At 41.2% G+C, this 13,468-nt stretch overlaps 1 pseudogene; it reads right to left on the bottom strand.

Annotated features, from left to right (window-relative positions):
- Window positions 1–728: 728 nt before the first annotated feature.
- The window catches only part of LOC147669883 (DNA replication complex GINS protein PSF2 pseudogene), a 31,663-nt pseudogene continuing 18,923 nt past the window's right edge, over window positions 729–13,468 (bottom strand).

The following is a 13,468-nucleotide window of genomic DNA, read 5'->3' as shown; positions in this document are numbered from 1 at the left end:
ATTTCATGCTAGCAATACTACAGTTTGGAAATCGAAAGTACCTATTTTTTCCATCTTTGTGATCACTTACATACATGTTAAACACCATGCTGATGATGCGTTCACCTAATTTACTTCATTATCTGTCTCGAGAAGTGTTTGAGTAGATGTTTCCTCTTGAAAAGCAAGACACTTATTTGTAAAGTATAAAACAAGTGGATTAACCTGTTCACAGTTCAGCTGCAGCCAAACTAATCAGAAACCTGTTGCACAAAGAGTATAAATAAATTTTTAGCTTCCTCGTGAACAAGTATGCTAATTGGTTTTACATTTAAAACACAAACTACATATTTCATAAATCACATTTCTGGTAAGGAAATTGTGCTGCATGGCAAGCTACATGAATCACTATATAAAAGGTAGTTGAATAATACCACAAGAGATCCCTGTCATATACAGCATAAATATTGAGTTGAGTATTAACTTAGGAGATTTAATTGAGTGAAAATTGCAGAATTCAGAGAAAGCATGGTCTTCTAAATGAAAACATGCTAAAATCCAGTGCTGAGGTTTCTGTTCAAATCTTATTTTGGGAATGTAAATCTTGGTATTGCTATGAGTTTGATGAAGAATTCACATTATAAGGGGAACTTATATGTGAATTTGAAAAGTAGACTATTTTTGGGACCTTCAATAATGAAAACTCAAGAAGTCCAGACCATACAGGAAGATTCAGAATCACCAAATACTCATAAGTGAGTTGCCACATATTGATGGTTTAAAGATTCTGTAAAGAATGTCCCAATGGTGTTAATTTCCATCAACGTCAGGTTATCCAACTTGGCATGAGTATCCTGCTCCTTGACATAGCTGTCCGCAGAAAACCGAAGCTTTGCGATCCGTGTCTTCCAGGTGTTCTGGATGGAGGCTCAGATTTCATCTGCTTTTGCGATGTTGTTAGAGACGTGGTTTAGCAGTAGCTGGGTGAGTTCGAAATAGTAGGGGCTTGGCATTGGGGTAAATGTGCCCTCCCTCTGCCCTGATCCCGGATTTCTTCCAGTTTTTAGATGTCCATCCATCCAGAGGGAATAATTCAACACTCCTGATGCTGTTTTAAACTAATTGCCAACCAAAAGAGAACATCCACTGGCAAACCAGTGTTAAATGTGCCCAGGTCCCCCCATCAGATACACCTTGTTCAGGCTGTAGTTAGGAATGCTGATTACCAGCTCCTTTGAGGTGTGCGAAACGGCCCTATGTGACCATTTCCCCCTCCTTTTTATAATCTAAACTATCTCCCTTTAACTTTAACAAGATAGAGAAACCTATGCGAATGACGGGGGATGTAGCATTGAGTAAAACTAATGGCTATACATTAAAGTGGGATAAAGTGGAACCAGAACAGTTAATGGAAAAAGTTATAGGCAAATGAAGGCCCATACTGGATACCTGCCTGAGTGAGGGCGCCACCGATGAGGCCATCGTGAACTCTTTTATAGATATCACGAGGGAGATAAAAAAATTGCTGACGGTACAATTTAGCAAAAAAGTGAAATCTTCTAAATGGTTTAATGCTGAATGCACTAGGGCATATGGTAACTTGAAAAAGGCATTGCATACACAACCTAAATCACCGACCAAAATAAAACAAGCAAGAATAGAATATTAAGGGGCAATGAAAGACAGGAAACAAACCCTGAGAAATGAGGCCTGGGATTCTCTACACAGTGCCGCACAACAGAAAGATAACATTGTGTTCTGAATTGTTTTAAGAACCCCTTTCCTTTCTCCTTACAATGGCCCCTCTGTGGAAACAGTAATCACAGAAGAAACTTGGATTACCCATTTTTCAAAGTGTACAATGGGCAGGGGAACCTGGAGGATATTCCATAGCTGGTAACATCAACAACATTGAACAAATTGATTTAGAAATTACCTTGGAGGAAGTGACAGGGGCTTTAGCACAAAGTCTGGGAAGTAAAGCCCCCGGAACAGAGGGGTTCCCGGTTGACATGTTTAAGCACAGTGTTCCCTCGTGGGGGCCTATATTAACCCAGGCCATTGATGCTAGTTACCCTTCCCCAGACCTGGGCACACTCTATAATAATTCAAATCTACAAAAAGGGAGATCGTGAAGATCCAGGATTCCACTGTTAAAGTGGTAGGGAGGGTCATCCTGGACCGCCTCTCTGATTGGGCAGAGGACAACCAGAAATTATCCAATATCCAATATGGATTTCACGATGGCCTTGGTAACATTGAGCAGTCCCTCAACCTCTCATTACTGACAGGAAAGTATATAAGAGCAAAAAAAGGTAGCTTATACTTGGCCTTTTTTCGGCCTCGCCGCAGCGTTCAACTCAGTTAGACATCACAGGCTGTGGGAGGTCCTCGAAACGATAGGGGTTGACCCAAAAATTATAATGTTTTTAAGGCGGCTGTGTCCGGTTTGATCGGAAGGGTGAATGCACTCAAGCCTTCCCAGTCATGAGAGGGTTCAGACAAGGCTGTGTCTTGGCCCCTTTTCTTTTTAATCTTTACATCAACGACCTTGAAGATGCCCTTGTTCTCCAGGGTAAAGATTATCCCCAGGTAGAGGGCCGCCCTAACCCCACATTACTGTATGCGGATGATGCTATATTGATGGCACATACCCAAAATGGCCTTCAATTCGCCCTGGATAGTTTTAGTATGTTTATGAGGGATCTGGGTCTCAAAACTAACATAGCTAAGACCTATGTCATGAGATGTAGGCAAGGGACCCAGAAGACCAGTGAAATGTATATTGATGGTGAGAGATTATCATCTATTAAAAATGTCTCTTATTTAGGCGTTCGTTTTAACCAGCACGATTCATGGGCGGCAGCGGTATCTGCCAAAAAACTGGCATTTTCTAGAGCTACAACAGCATTGTTATCGTTCGCTAAAAAATTAGCCAGGAAACCTCCCCCGAAATTGCTATTGATATATAAAGCAAAATGCGTGACAATGGCAATTTAAGGGACTCGGATGTGGGGCTTTGCAGATCCCACCACATTACAGTCGAAAATATTTTTTAAATGCACATTCTCTCCGTACCTCCTAGTACCTCTTCTTTCATTTGCCATGATGAGTTAGAACAACATTACATTATGGATCTTATAAAAATCGAGCCTATACTATTGTGGCACAGAGTCTAGTGCAAGGACCAGACAAAGTTAAATAGGACGACATTAAAAGATATTCTGAAATTAGAGAGGGCGCAACAATCCCCTGGCTCAAATATGTCCACGATTTCATGTTTTATCTGGGCCACCCAGAATATTTTTTAAATCCAATATCAATGACGGAGATTTCAAGAAAGATTTTAAAGAAAAAAGGCCTACAGTTCCGGGAAGCAAATAGATTGGTGGGGAAAATCTCTGAAAAAATTACAGCGAGACATCACCTGCTAATACGAACCACTGTAGGGATGGAGCCATATTCATCATTTGTCCCTGGTACTTTTGACAGTTTTTTTAACTGGGTTTAGACTGGGAATCATACATAGATTCCTGTCCTTCCCAAAACTAAATGACTGGTCACGTGATTTATTACTTTGCCCTTGTGATAAAATGTCTGCCCAGTCTACCATGCATTTAGTATTGTTTTGTAAATTTTATTTGTAAGAGAGGAAAGCTTGGATTATTACACTTTTAAAAAACTTAGGGCTTATACAGTGCCGCCAAGCTGTTTGTCCTCCAGTTATTAGAAAATGAACCAATAGCATGGAGACTAGCACAATTTTTCAAAGCGGTGTTATTTATCAGGAAAATAATTTCTCTGGAATGTTAATGGCTGCAACTGTTTTTTTCTATTTTTTTAACAGTAAATGAATTGTGTTTTTTCAAACTTTTGTATAGAAACTGTAATGAAATTTGTATATAATTGTTCTGTGCTTTTATGTCTGTTTTAAAATAGCAGCTGAATAACGCTTTTCTTGAACTTGAACTTGATTACCAGCTCTTTTTTTGCCAGGAATTCCACCTCCGAGGGGTCCGTGGGTGGTGTAGAGTTGTCTCTACACAGAAGAGAGAAAACACATTTAGGAAATGCACCTTGTAACACTTTGAGTCACTTGAAACGAATACGCAAACTTTCCAAACCACTATTTTCAGGGTTCAATATAAAAATGTATTTGTCGACTACTCCAATATGCTGATTTCACACTTTTCACCTTATGGCTTCAGGGTCAGTTTTATAAGTGCCCAGGCCCTTTTCAAAATTGATTCACAGGAAGCAGCATGTTCTCAAAAGCTCTCCTTCCAGCAGCATCGACCACAACTGCAGGTAGCAAGGAGAACCAGCTAGTAGCAGCCTAGCTAAATAAGGAGGAACTACTGTCAAGAGTTGGGCAAGGACTCATGGCAGGGTAGACAAAATAAAGAGAATATTGATAATCATGTTGTTCAGAATCACTCAGCAATTCACAGAAGAAAAGAGATAAGTTGGGAAGTGCTGCCCAAAGTAACAAAGAATCGCTAAGCTCAGAAAAAGGAGTCAATCAGTAGGCAATCCAAAATTCATAATAACACTCGAGTCATACAACACCTACCAAGACTATTTATAATAAAGGACATGTAGGATAAATCACTGAGGGGCTCTGGACGATTAGACGAAGATCAGAAAGCTCCTGACCCACAACTGGTGTTACATATTTTGACTGCAACTATCCCCATGCACAGTAAATATGCAAAGGCAGGGTCTCAGGAGCTGCCCCTATAGTAATGGCATCAACGTTATCATAAACATGATACGGTGTATGAGAAACACCACCAAAGTTATCAACTGTGTCCTGGTGATCACAGAGGAACAAGAGAAGCAGTAATAGGATGTAAAACTAAATACAAAGCCACAATAGACAAGGAGCTAGAGAGGAATTGTGCTTAACAAGAAAGAAGGGGTAGGAGTTACACTTGCCAGAAAACAAGCAAACACACCTCTGTAGGTAACCAGCAACAAAAGCATCATGAATAGAGAGGCAGGCCTCTTGAAACTAAGGACACAGGGGAAGGAAAAGGAATGCAAACGGAGAGGCATAGGAGAAATGAAAATTAAGACAATCAGGAAGTACTGCAATAGTACCAAATACGTAACATTGCAGTACATTTGAAGCTCATGAAACTAAGAAGCACTACAAAATAATGAAGGCTCAGACTGCAACAGAACACTAGAAGGCAGTGATAGCTCAAGAAACTAGAATACACTGTAAAAAACAGTGTCATTTCACAAAACAAGGATAGGAATAGCCCAGGAATTTGGAATTTCTAGCAACAGGTTAACTAAACAGAAGCACTGTGGGAACATTGCTACAATGACCAAATCTGGACTTATGTAAGAAGAAATTTGAAAGAGCACATTAATGATCACAAGCCTTAGATCAATTTAGTACGTTGCAGTGCCAGGTATGATGATTCCTCCACACAGGATTGGCCTGCAATACATGATGATGATGAGGCAGTGAGCAGAGCATTCTATGAATTGGAGTCTGTAGTTGGAACAGCAAACATGTTTTCACAAAACCAGGAACCAGGAATGAAATAGAATGGGAGAATATTGTCCAAGAGGCAGAAAGTGAACACTCAAGGTCTGAAAGCTTATCTGAACACTAAAAAGTCCACCAGACGTGCCCCCGTTTGGTTGGCATAAGAGTCCAGGGAACAAGTTATGACAACTACAAGATACCATTTAAACACTAACTGAGTAATGAATACCAACATCAAATACAATATAATGTAAGAGATGCCTACCTAACACTGGTGTCTGAATATTCTAACAGTTAAAGATGTTCAAGAACTGCACAGTTCTCACAACCAAACTTTCATCTTCACAGTCTCAATTTGCCTCAACAATAAACTGTATGCAACTCAACTTAGTATTATCTTCAAACCGTTTGTTGTAAAACTCCTACCACCAATAGTTTTTGCTGCCTGATGCTTACACATCGTGTTGTCTTCACAGAGTTATTTGCCACAGATAGATATGAAAACTACAAAAGGTTAGCATTCAAGGATATAAGCCACTGTAATGTCTGTGCTCCAAAGTACTGCTCTGGAGCCACAATGGAAAATAATTTGTGCCTGCATATAAGAAACCAAAATGTTTAGCTCTGAAGGATAAAATCCTGTCTCTTTATCTGTGCTCAAAAGTACTCCTCCATTCTCAAACAGAAGTTTCAATGTCACCACAACATTTTACACACTCAAGGATATACTCTGGAGTCCCAAGCTTCTTGAGGATTGCAGCAATCATTCCACAGCTGATGCACTGGACTTGTAACATCTCCAAATGGCTGTTGAGTTCCCACATTGACACAGAATATTTTGTAGTACGTAATGAAGTTCTACCATAGTACCACTTACATACGACAAAATGCAAGTCACAAACCTACACAGAGAGATCTCTGCCTCTGTTATCTTTTCTATGCTCAAATCTCAGCCACAAGTGTGGAGATCTGTGCACGTGTAGGTGTACTTTTAGTAGTAAATTCAGGAGGAACATGGAGGAGTGGTGTGAAAACGGGGAATACTTGCACCTACTTCAGAGGGGGCTAAGGAGGGATTTAGGGAGGAGCATTCAGAAACAAAATACCCACCCATACAAAAGTAAGCTCATTCACAAACTGCACCTATAAAGTTACTAGAGCCAAAAAGGTTGCAGAACAGTCATAAATGTACTTCAGCCCAACCTTGGAGTAAGTCTACTAACACAAATGGCTTCTGACAGGTACTGAGAAACATACCCATATAAGATAAAGGAGGTAGGGACTTGTAATAAAAACCCCAAAACAAATAATATTCAAATAAATTAAATTATTTTGACTTTTAAAATAAATGTTTAAATGTTGCTTTTTTAATAAATGAACAAGAAGCAAATATTATGGTATTTAGGAATATAGCTATTTTAATATTAAAACTATAACTAACTTTAAAACACATGTTACATAATTATTAGTATTTAAATTGAATGCTACACTTACCTTTTATAACATTTAACTGCATCATCATCATCATCATCAAATACTCAATTCAACTCTGTCGAGCCATAAACGTCACACCAGAGAGAAAATACATTACAATACAAAATAGAATAAAAGCCTTTTAAAATAATTTAAAATAGATAAAAATGAAAGAGCAGAAATGATAGCATACATGATTCAGTACTTAGAGTGAATCCTTAATGCACTTAAAATATAATTCAATACAACCTAAAAAACAGTTCCACTTCCTAGGTGATGTAAATAGGCAAAGGGAGTTACGTGAGATTTGGTCTCTAATGCTTGTAAGACAGGGCAAAAGAACTGCCTTCTTTGTGGGGTATAAAATGTGAAAAATAGAATAAAATGCACAGTGCTTTGGTCTGCCGAAGCCTTTCAATGACAGAGGGGGAGAGATGGGAACCAGGTGCCTTTAGTTGGAAAAGCAGAGAAAAGGTCTATGGTTTTAAATCGGAACCTGGTCAGCAGAAACTTCTGCCTCTCATTTGCAATTATCTGCAAGTAAAGTGCGGACGGCAAGTAATTGGCAGGAATGTTACTGTGACTTGTAGAGCGCTACAACTGCCCCAGCAAAGGGGCGTCCCAGCGCTAAAACCAAAAACGACTTACATAAGCAGATGGAGCAGACACAAACTATGGTGCAGGGTAAAGCAGCATCTTGACGGCCTTCCTGAATACTAAATAGTTACTAAGGCCACGAATATGCGCAGTGAGTGAGTTCCAAATGAAGGCCGCTCTACTACGAAAGGAGCGGCCACCAGCACAAACTCTTCGTGTCCAGGGAATCACCATCAAGGGCTGACACTGTGAGCGGAGATGTCGTGAGGGTATATAAGGCAAAAGGAGGTTGGCCAAAATAGAAGGGGTGGTCAGTTTCAAAGCTTTGAAGGCGATACATGTCTTTGAATTCAATACCCCTGGCTACAGGTAACCAATGAAGACGGCGAATGGCCTTAGACACAGAGCACAGGAAAGTAACTCCCAACACACCACATCTGTTGTCCTTTTGTGCCAATTGAATGTGTTGATAAAAAAGATCTTTTATTATACTCGGAGAGATATTAAGTAAGCTAGCCGGGTTAGAAAAATATACTGGGGTACCCAGCCTAGCAAGACTCATTTTAATGTATTTAAGCCATGGAACGTCTAAGCAGTTATCTAAATTCATTTAATTGGTCTGAATTATTCTACACACTTGGGCTTCTGGATTTTTCCAGATTCTGAGCCAAAGTAACAGAGGCTGCAGTTTAATATGATCTACTGGGAGGTTCAGCCCCCAAACTCATCATGACCGAAGGACATTGTAGTGCATTGTGGAACTGCAAACACCCTTCTTACAAATGTATTTTCCACAATTTGAGGAGTTTGCAATTGGCATAACCCCAGATACTGGAACCAAATGAAGCAACAGACACAAATTTCCTTTTAAAAATACAAAGCAATTCATTGGTTGGTTTGTGCCCCACCCATCTGGAAAAATCTAATACCTGCTTCAATCGATCTTTGAAATTGCAAAACTCTTACATTCAGTTAAAATGTCTAGTTAACATCTACATTTATCTTTACTCCCAAATACGTAAAAGGAGGGCTTTTCCTTATTCCTTCACCACCAAGTAAACTTTTCTTAGTCTTGGATAATTTAGGGTTGTATTTCATTACAAAAGACTTGGTGCGATTTATCTTAAGTTCTAGGCTATTTAACTGTGTAATAATATACATAACAATTTTAGTAGGTGGGAATTTTTAAAAGTATTCTCTAGGGATAATATTTCCAAATCAAATTATTTAAATACACATTTATGTTAATGTGCTGTGCCATTTTGTTTTGTTAATATTGGATTTCAAATAAATATATAGAACTATTTGATATTACTATTTATTAATATAGTATCTTATTCATGTTCTTTAAATTTTAACACATTTTCCTATACTTTACCCTAGCTCCACCCCAATGACGGAAACTTCATCCTACATTTAAACAGTTAGGAATATTAATTCTACACTCCAAGGCCCTGTTCTAGAAGGCTTGGGTGCAGGAATAAACTTACACATAATCAAATCTACACATGTAAATTTACCTTTGTGAACTGGAAACTTGAGGCCTGATTTAGGGGCTGATTATGAGCTGCCCGCCGACACAGCATTGCCAAAGCCACGGAAGGACCGCCCACTTTATTAAGAATTGAACTCGTGTAAGGCGGACAGTCCTTTGCCTTTCCCATGGCGGTGCTGGATGGTGGATGGTGAAGTTCATGCCGTGCTGGAACTTTGGGGAAATACAGACAGGGGAGTACATGTTGTGCTCCATCTGAATCTCTCCCTCTGGCAGAGGGCATGATGGCCCTGCACCATCAGCCTTTTCTTGGCGGGCCTCCCGCTATGAAATGGTTGACCGTGCAGGAACTCATAATATGCTCAGCAGGACTGCATCATTCCCACTGAGCATATTACATTGTGGTGCAGCTTCACCCATTGGTCCTCCGCTGCAATGACTTTTAGAGTCATAATGTGGTGGACCGACCATTGCCAGCGCAAGTGCGGAAGTCCTACGACCGCCGCACTCGTAATCAGGCCCTTAGATCTTGGCAGATGGGTCACTTCATCACAATGGGGACGGATATCGCTTCTGCTGAAATATAAATCCCATTATATCCTATGGGATTTATAATTTGGCGGAAGGAATATACATAATTGTAGCGGCGAGTAACCTGCCCCCCAAGATCTAAATCAGACACTTTGTCGTTGACTTCTTGCAAATGAAAAGTGCAAATGCTGAAGGCGGGCAAATTAAAAATATCAACTGCAATATAGCTCTAGAGATCCTGAATTTTTTTCACACCTTTGCCACATGCACTTTCTGCCGATTTACTGGTAACACCCCATTCACCGCACACATTTCAATTATTTTGCAGAAAAATGTTTTATTTCCATGTAGAATCAGCAGGGATCCACAATCACAAACGGCCTGAGAGCGACTTTGGATTCTTGTTCCCTCTGCGTCCCTAAAGAGCACCGTTGAGCATTGCAGAGACTTGCAAACATATGTTCCGAAGCTGGGATGCAATATTCTCCTAGGTCCGGGAGAGTCAGGGTTGGCAAATAATGATCATCGCCAGGTACAGCTCAAGGGAAGCAGCCTTTCTGTCTTCTTGCTTGGAAGTGTTTTCTGTGCTTATGAGGGAAATTCACACATTACGAACCTTTCTGCTTTTGTTTTTCAAAATCTCAGAATTCAGCACATGGCTTTATTCAGATAAAGAAAACAAATCACTTAAACATATTCAATAGTTATGTTCTCGGCTATTCAATTTGTAATATTCGCTGTCATGAGTGAAGGGATATCAAGCAAATCACATTATTTTCCTATAGAGCAAAGACAGCTGTCACATTATCTTGGCTGCTCGGTGGGCTTAGTACCTGCTGAAAGATTTGAAAAATAAGAAACAAGAATACTTTGATTTGCATGTTGTCATTTATTCAACACTCATATCCCTTCTACCAAAAGACCTGAACCTTAATATAGTAGCAAAGGAATAAGAGTGAGTGTGAGGGCGGTGGTTATACAGCAGAAAACTAATGATTCAGCATTATGTATGGTGAGGTGAAAAGTATGATTCAGTACACCTACAGCCTACTTGCGTGAGATACATATTTTCACTTATAGGTCAGAGGGCATGATAAAGGTCTATGCATTTCATAATTGTGCGTTTGGGACGGATGGGAAAGGCTGGAAAAGCTGCATTGGCAGTAAAAGGCAGTCTCTGACGCATGATATTACATGGATGGGATTAAGGCATGAATGTTCCACAGATATATAGAGGAATCCGATTCAGAGGACCCTGAAAGAAATATGAATGTGAGAATTCGATTGTATTACATGAGCGGATCAATCTTTTCGTACAACCCGGGGGCATATTATCAAGACAGGCGAAAAAATTATCGCCGTTTTAGCAGCAGAAAACTGCCGCTAAAACGGCGATAATGGGCTTGATAATAAGCTCTATGGAATTCCAATTGAAGCCCATGTTAGATGTCCTTCACCTCTAACATGGGCTTCGATTGGAATTCCATAGAGCATATTATCAAGCCCAATATCACTGTTTTAGCAGCAGTTTTCTGCCGCTAATGCAGCGAGAATTTTATCGCCTGTCTTGATAATATGCCCTCCAGTCATTAGGATCAATCTTAATTCATGGGAGGATGGGCTGAAGAACGCATAGGCGGAATGACAAGCTAGAAGGTAGCTTACAATACCAGCCTGGATTTGTTTTTTGTGGGCAGACTTATTTCAGTGATATGTTGGAGTTACTATGAACATTTCGCAGGCAGTATCTGATGGCACCACCCATAGGAGGTGAAGTTTTCCATTTATGGTATATACCAGTGAGGTGTGACTCACAGAGTAGATGGAGTAGAGCTGCACTCTGTTCAGGTGCAGGAGTGAAGATGTCTGATGTCTCCAGGTCACTGCAGCGTCAGAAAGAATATTGCTGTAACTAGAGATGGAACAAGCAGAGACAATAAGGGTATCAGATGCAAAGGGGTTTGGATGACCTCCACTGTTCCTCCGAATAGTAATAAGGATTTAGAGGGTTGTGCAAAGGGTTGCAGGGATTTGATAGGCAGAAGTCTTACCCACCCTCCCCCCATAGTACAGAGCGATGTTCACAAATATAAGCCATGAAAGCCAATGCCTGCCACTGTTCCCCAAAACAGAGCCAATTGTTTGTATTGTTTCATTGAATAAAGGCTCAAAGTAACAGTAGATATGTTGATTCTAAAAGCTTAAAAAGATAATGGCTGCAATGGAAATTAAATTAAAGGTGCAGGAGAGTAGGATCTGCTTACTACGGTTACCCCCACTTTTTGCTGGTGTTTTACTGTTTTTCGACTTTAATCTGGCTGTGGCCCTGATATCCAGAACCCCAGCCTAGCTGCTTCCTCTCTAAATTGATTCCATGTACAATAGGTACACTCCAGTTTAGTTACTGAGGTACCCTTGTGAGTCCCTAGTATATGGTACACTAGGTACTAAGGCCAAAGGTACCGCAGAGGCCTACCAGGGGCTGAAGCATGTATTTTGCCACCCCTGGGAAGTCTTCCAAAATGGTACCACAGGTCTGCTACTGCAGCCTGGGTAAGGTTGTGCATGCACCCCTTACTAAGTTATATGTTACCTATATCTCCCTTTAATCAGTGACACATATAAGCTTATCAGTCACTCCTATGGCAGGCCTTATCAATCCTGAAGGTAGAATGCTTGGTTTTGTGTGAGAAGGTGCACATGCATGAACTTGGCCCCTCTGCAGCTTCCGGACCCTATTCTCTGAGGCTGTTCTGTGATGCAGCCAGACCATAAACTCTTAAGTGCATTATAACCGCGCGGTAAAAACTAACTTTGGAATGGCTGCATGGAAACATGTCGTGTTTGGTGTTAAACACTTCGGAATCCTACCCCCCCCCTTGCCGGTCCTGGCAGAAGGGGTAAACTTCCACCCTTCTAGAGGGAGAGACATGTACACATTGGTCTAACCGGTAATAGTTTCAAAGAGCACTGGCATCACAAAATGGATGCTGCAGCCACAGACATCAGTCTGGCCTCCTGCTGCTGGATGAAACTCCGGCAGGGGAGGCCTGGACAATAGGTTTCCTGACACAGGGAGGTGTATCCACCTCCCAGACAGGCTTTTGTGTATTTGGGCTGCATGGGTGCTCTCTGAGAGTGCTTTGAAGTCAGCACTGGGGGCACTTTTGGTGTCCCTGTGCATAGCCGGGTTCAAATCAGTTGCAGGGACTACCATCCCTTGCTCTGGCCTCAAACTGGACAAAGGAAATGGGTGTAGCCCCCCTCTTTCCAGATCCTCCCATAGGTGGGTCCCCAGAGAATGTCTTACCCCTTCTCTTAGACTAAGTAAGGGAACCCTGGGAACAGGACTGTAGATTACACCTGGACGAATCTCTTAAACTGAATCCTGGAACTTCAATCCTCTACTAACGATTAGGGGAAAGAAGAATCTCCCTTGGGGTCATGGAGTGACTCCCCTGTTCAAACAGGCACCAATGAAGCATTTGCCGGTCTGCACCTCTGAAGCTCCCACTGGACTATAAAGTTATTGCAGCCCAGATATGAGGATTTCCAGACTTCTCGAAGGCTGACCCGAGTCCCCAGCAAAGCTGAGACCCGTAGCCCTCACGAGTGATGTGGAATTGGAACCCCTGGACACTGTGCACATTTGCTAATGCATCAACTCCCCGAGATTTCCTTAAATTGTGCATTGGGTTACTTGTAGCCCATGCCCCAAGCACCATCTGCACTGAAGATTGTGGGCCTACACCCCACGAGTGTTCAATGAGCCAGCTTCTTGCATTTCTGCTTGAGGCACCTTTGTGATCCCTGGTCCATTGACTGTTGGGTCCCCATGAAGGTAACTACTTTTCTTTGGGCTTCCCTGGTTGCTCCAGACATGCCCTGGC

Source organism: Lissotriton vulgaris, unplaced genomic scaffold (assembly GCF_964263255.1).
Source record: "Lissotriton vulgaris unplaced genomic scaffold, aLisVul1.2 SCAFFOLD_3529, whole genome shotgun sequence".
Classification (NCBI taxonomy): domain Eukaryota; kingdom Metazoa; phylum Chordata; class Amphibia; order Caudata; family Salamandridae; genus Lissotriton; species Lissotriton vulgaris.
Note: the sequence above shows the minus strand (reverse complement) of the source record. Positions and strands in the feature narration are given on the sequence as shown.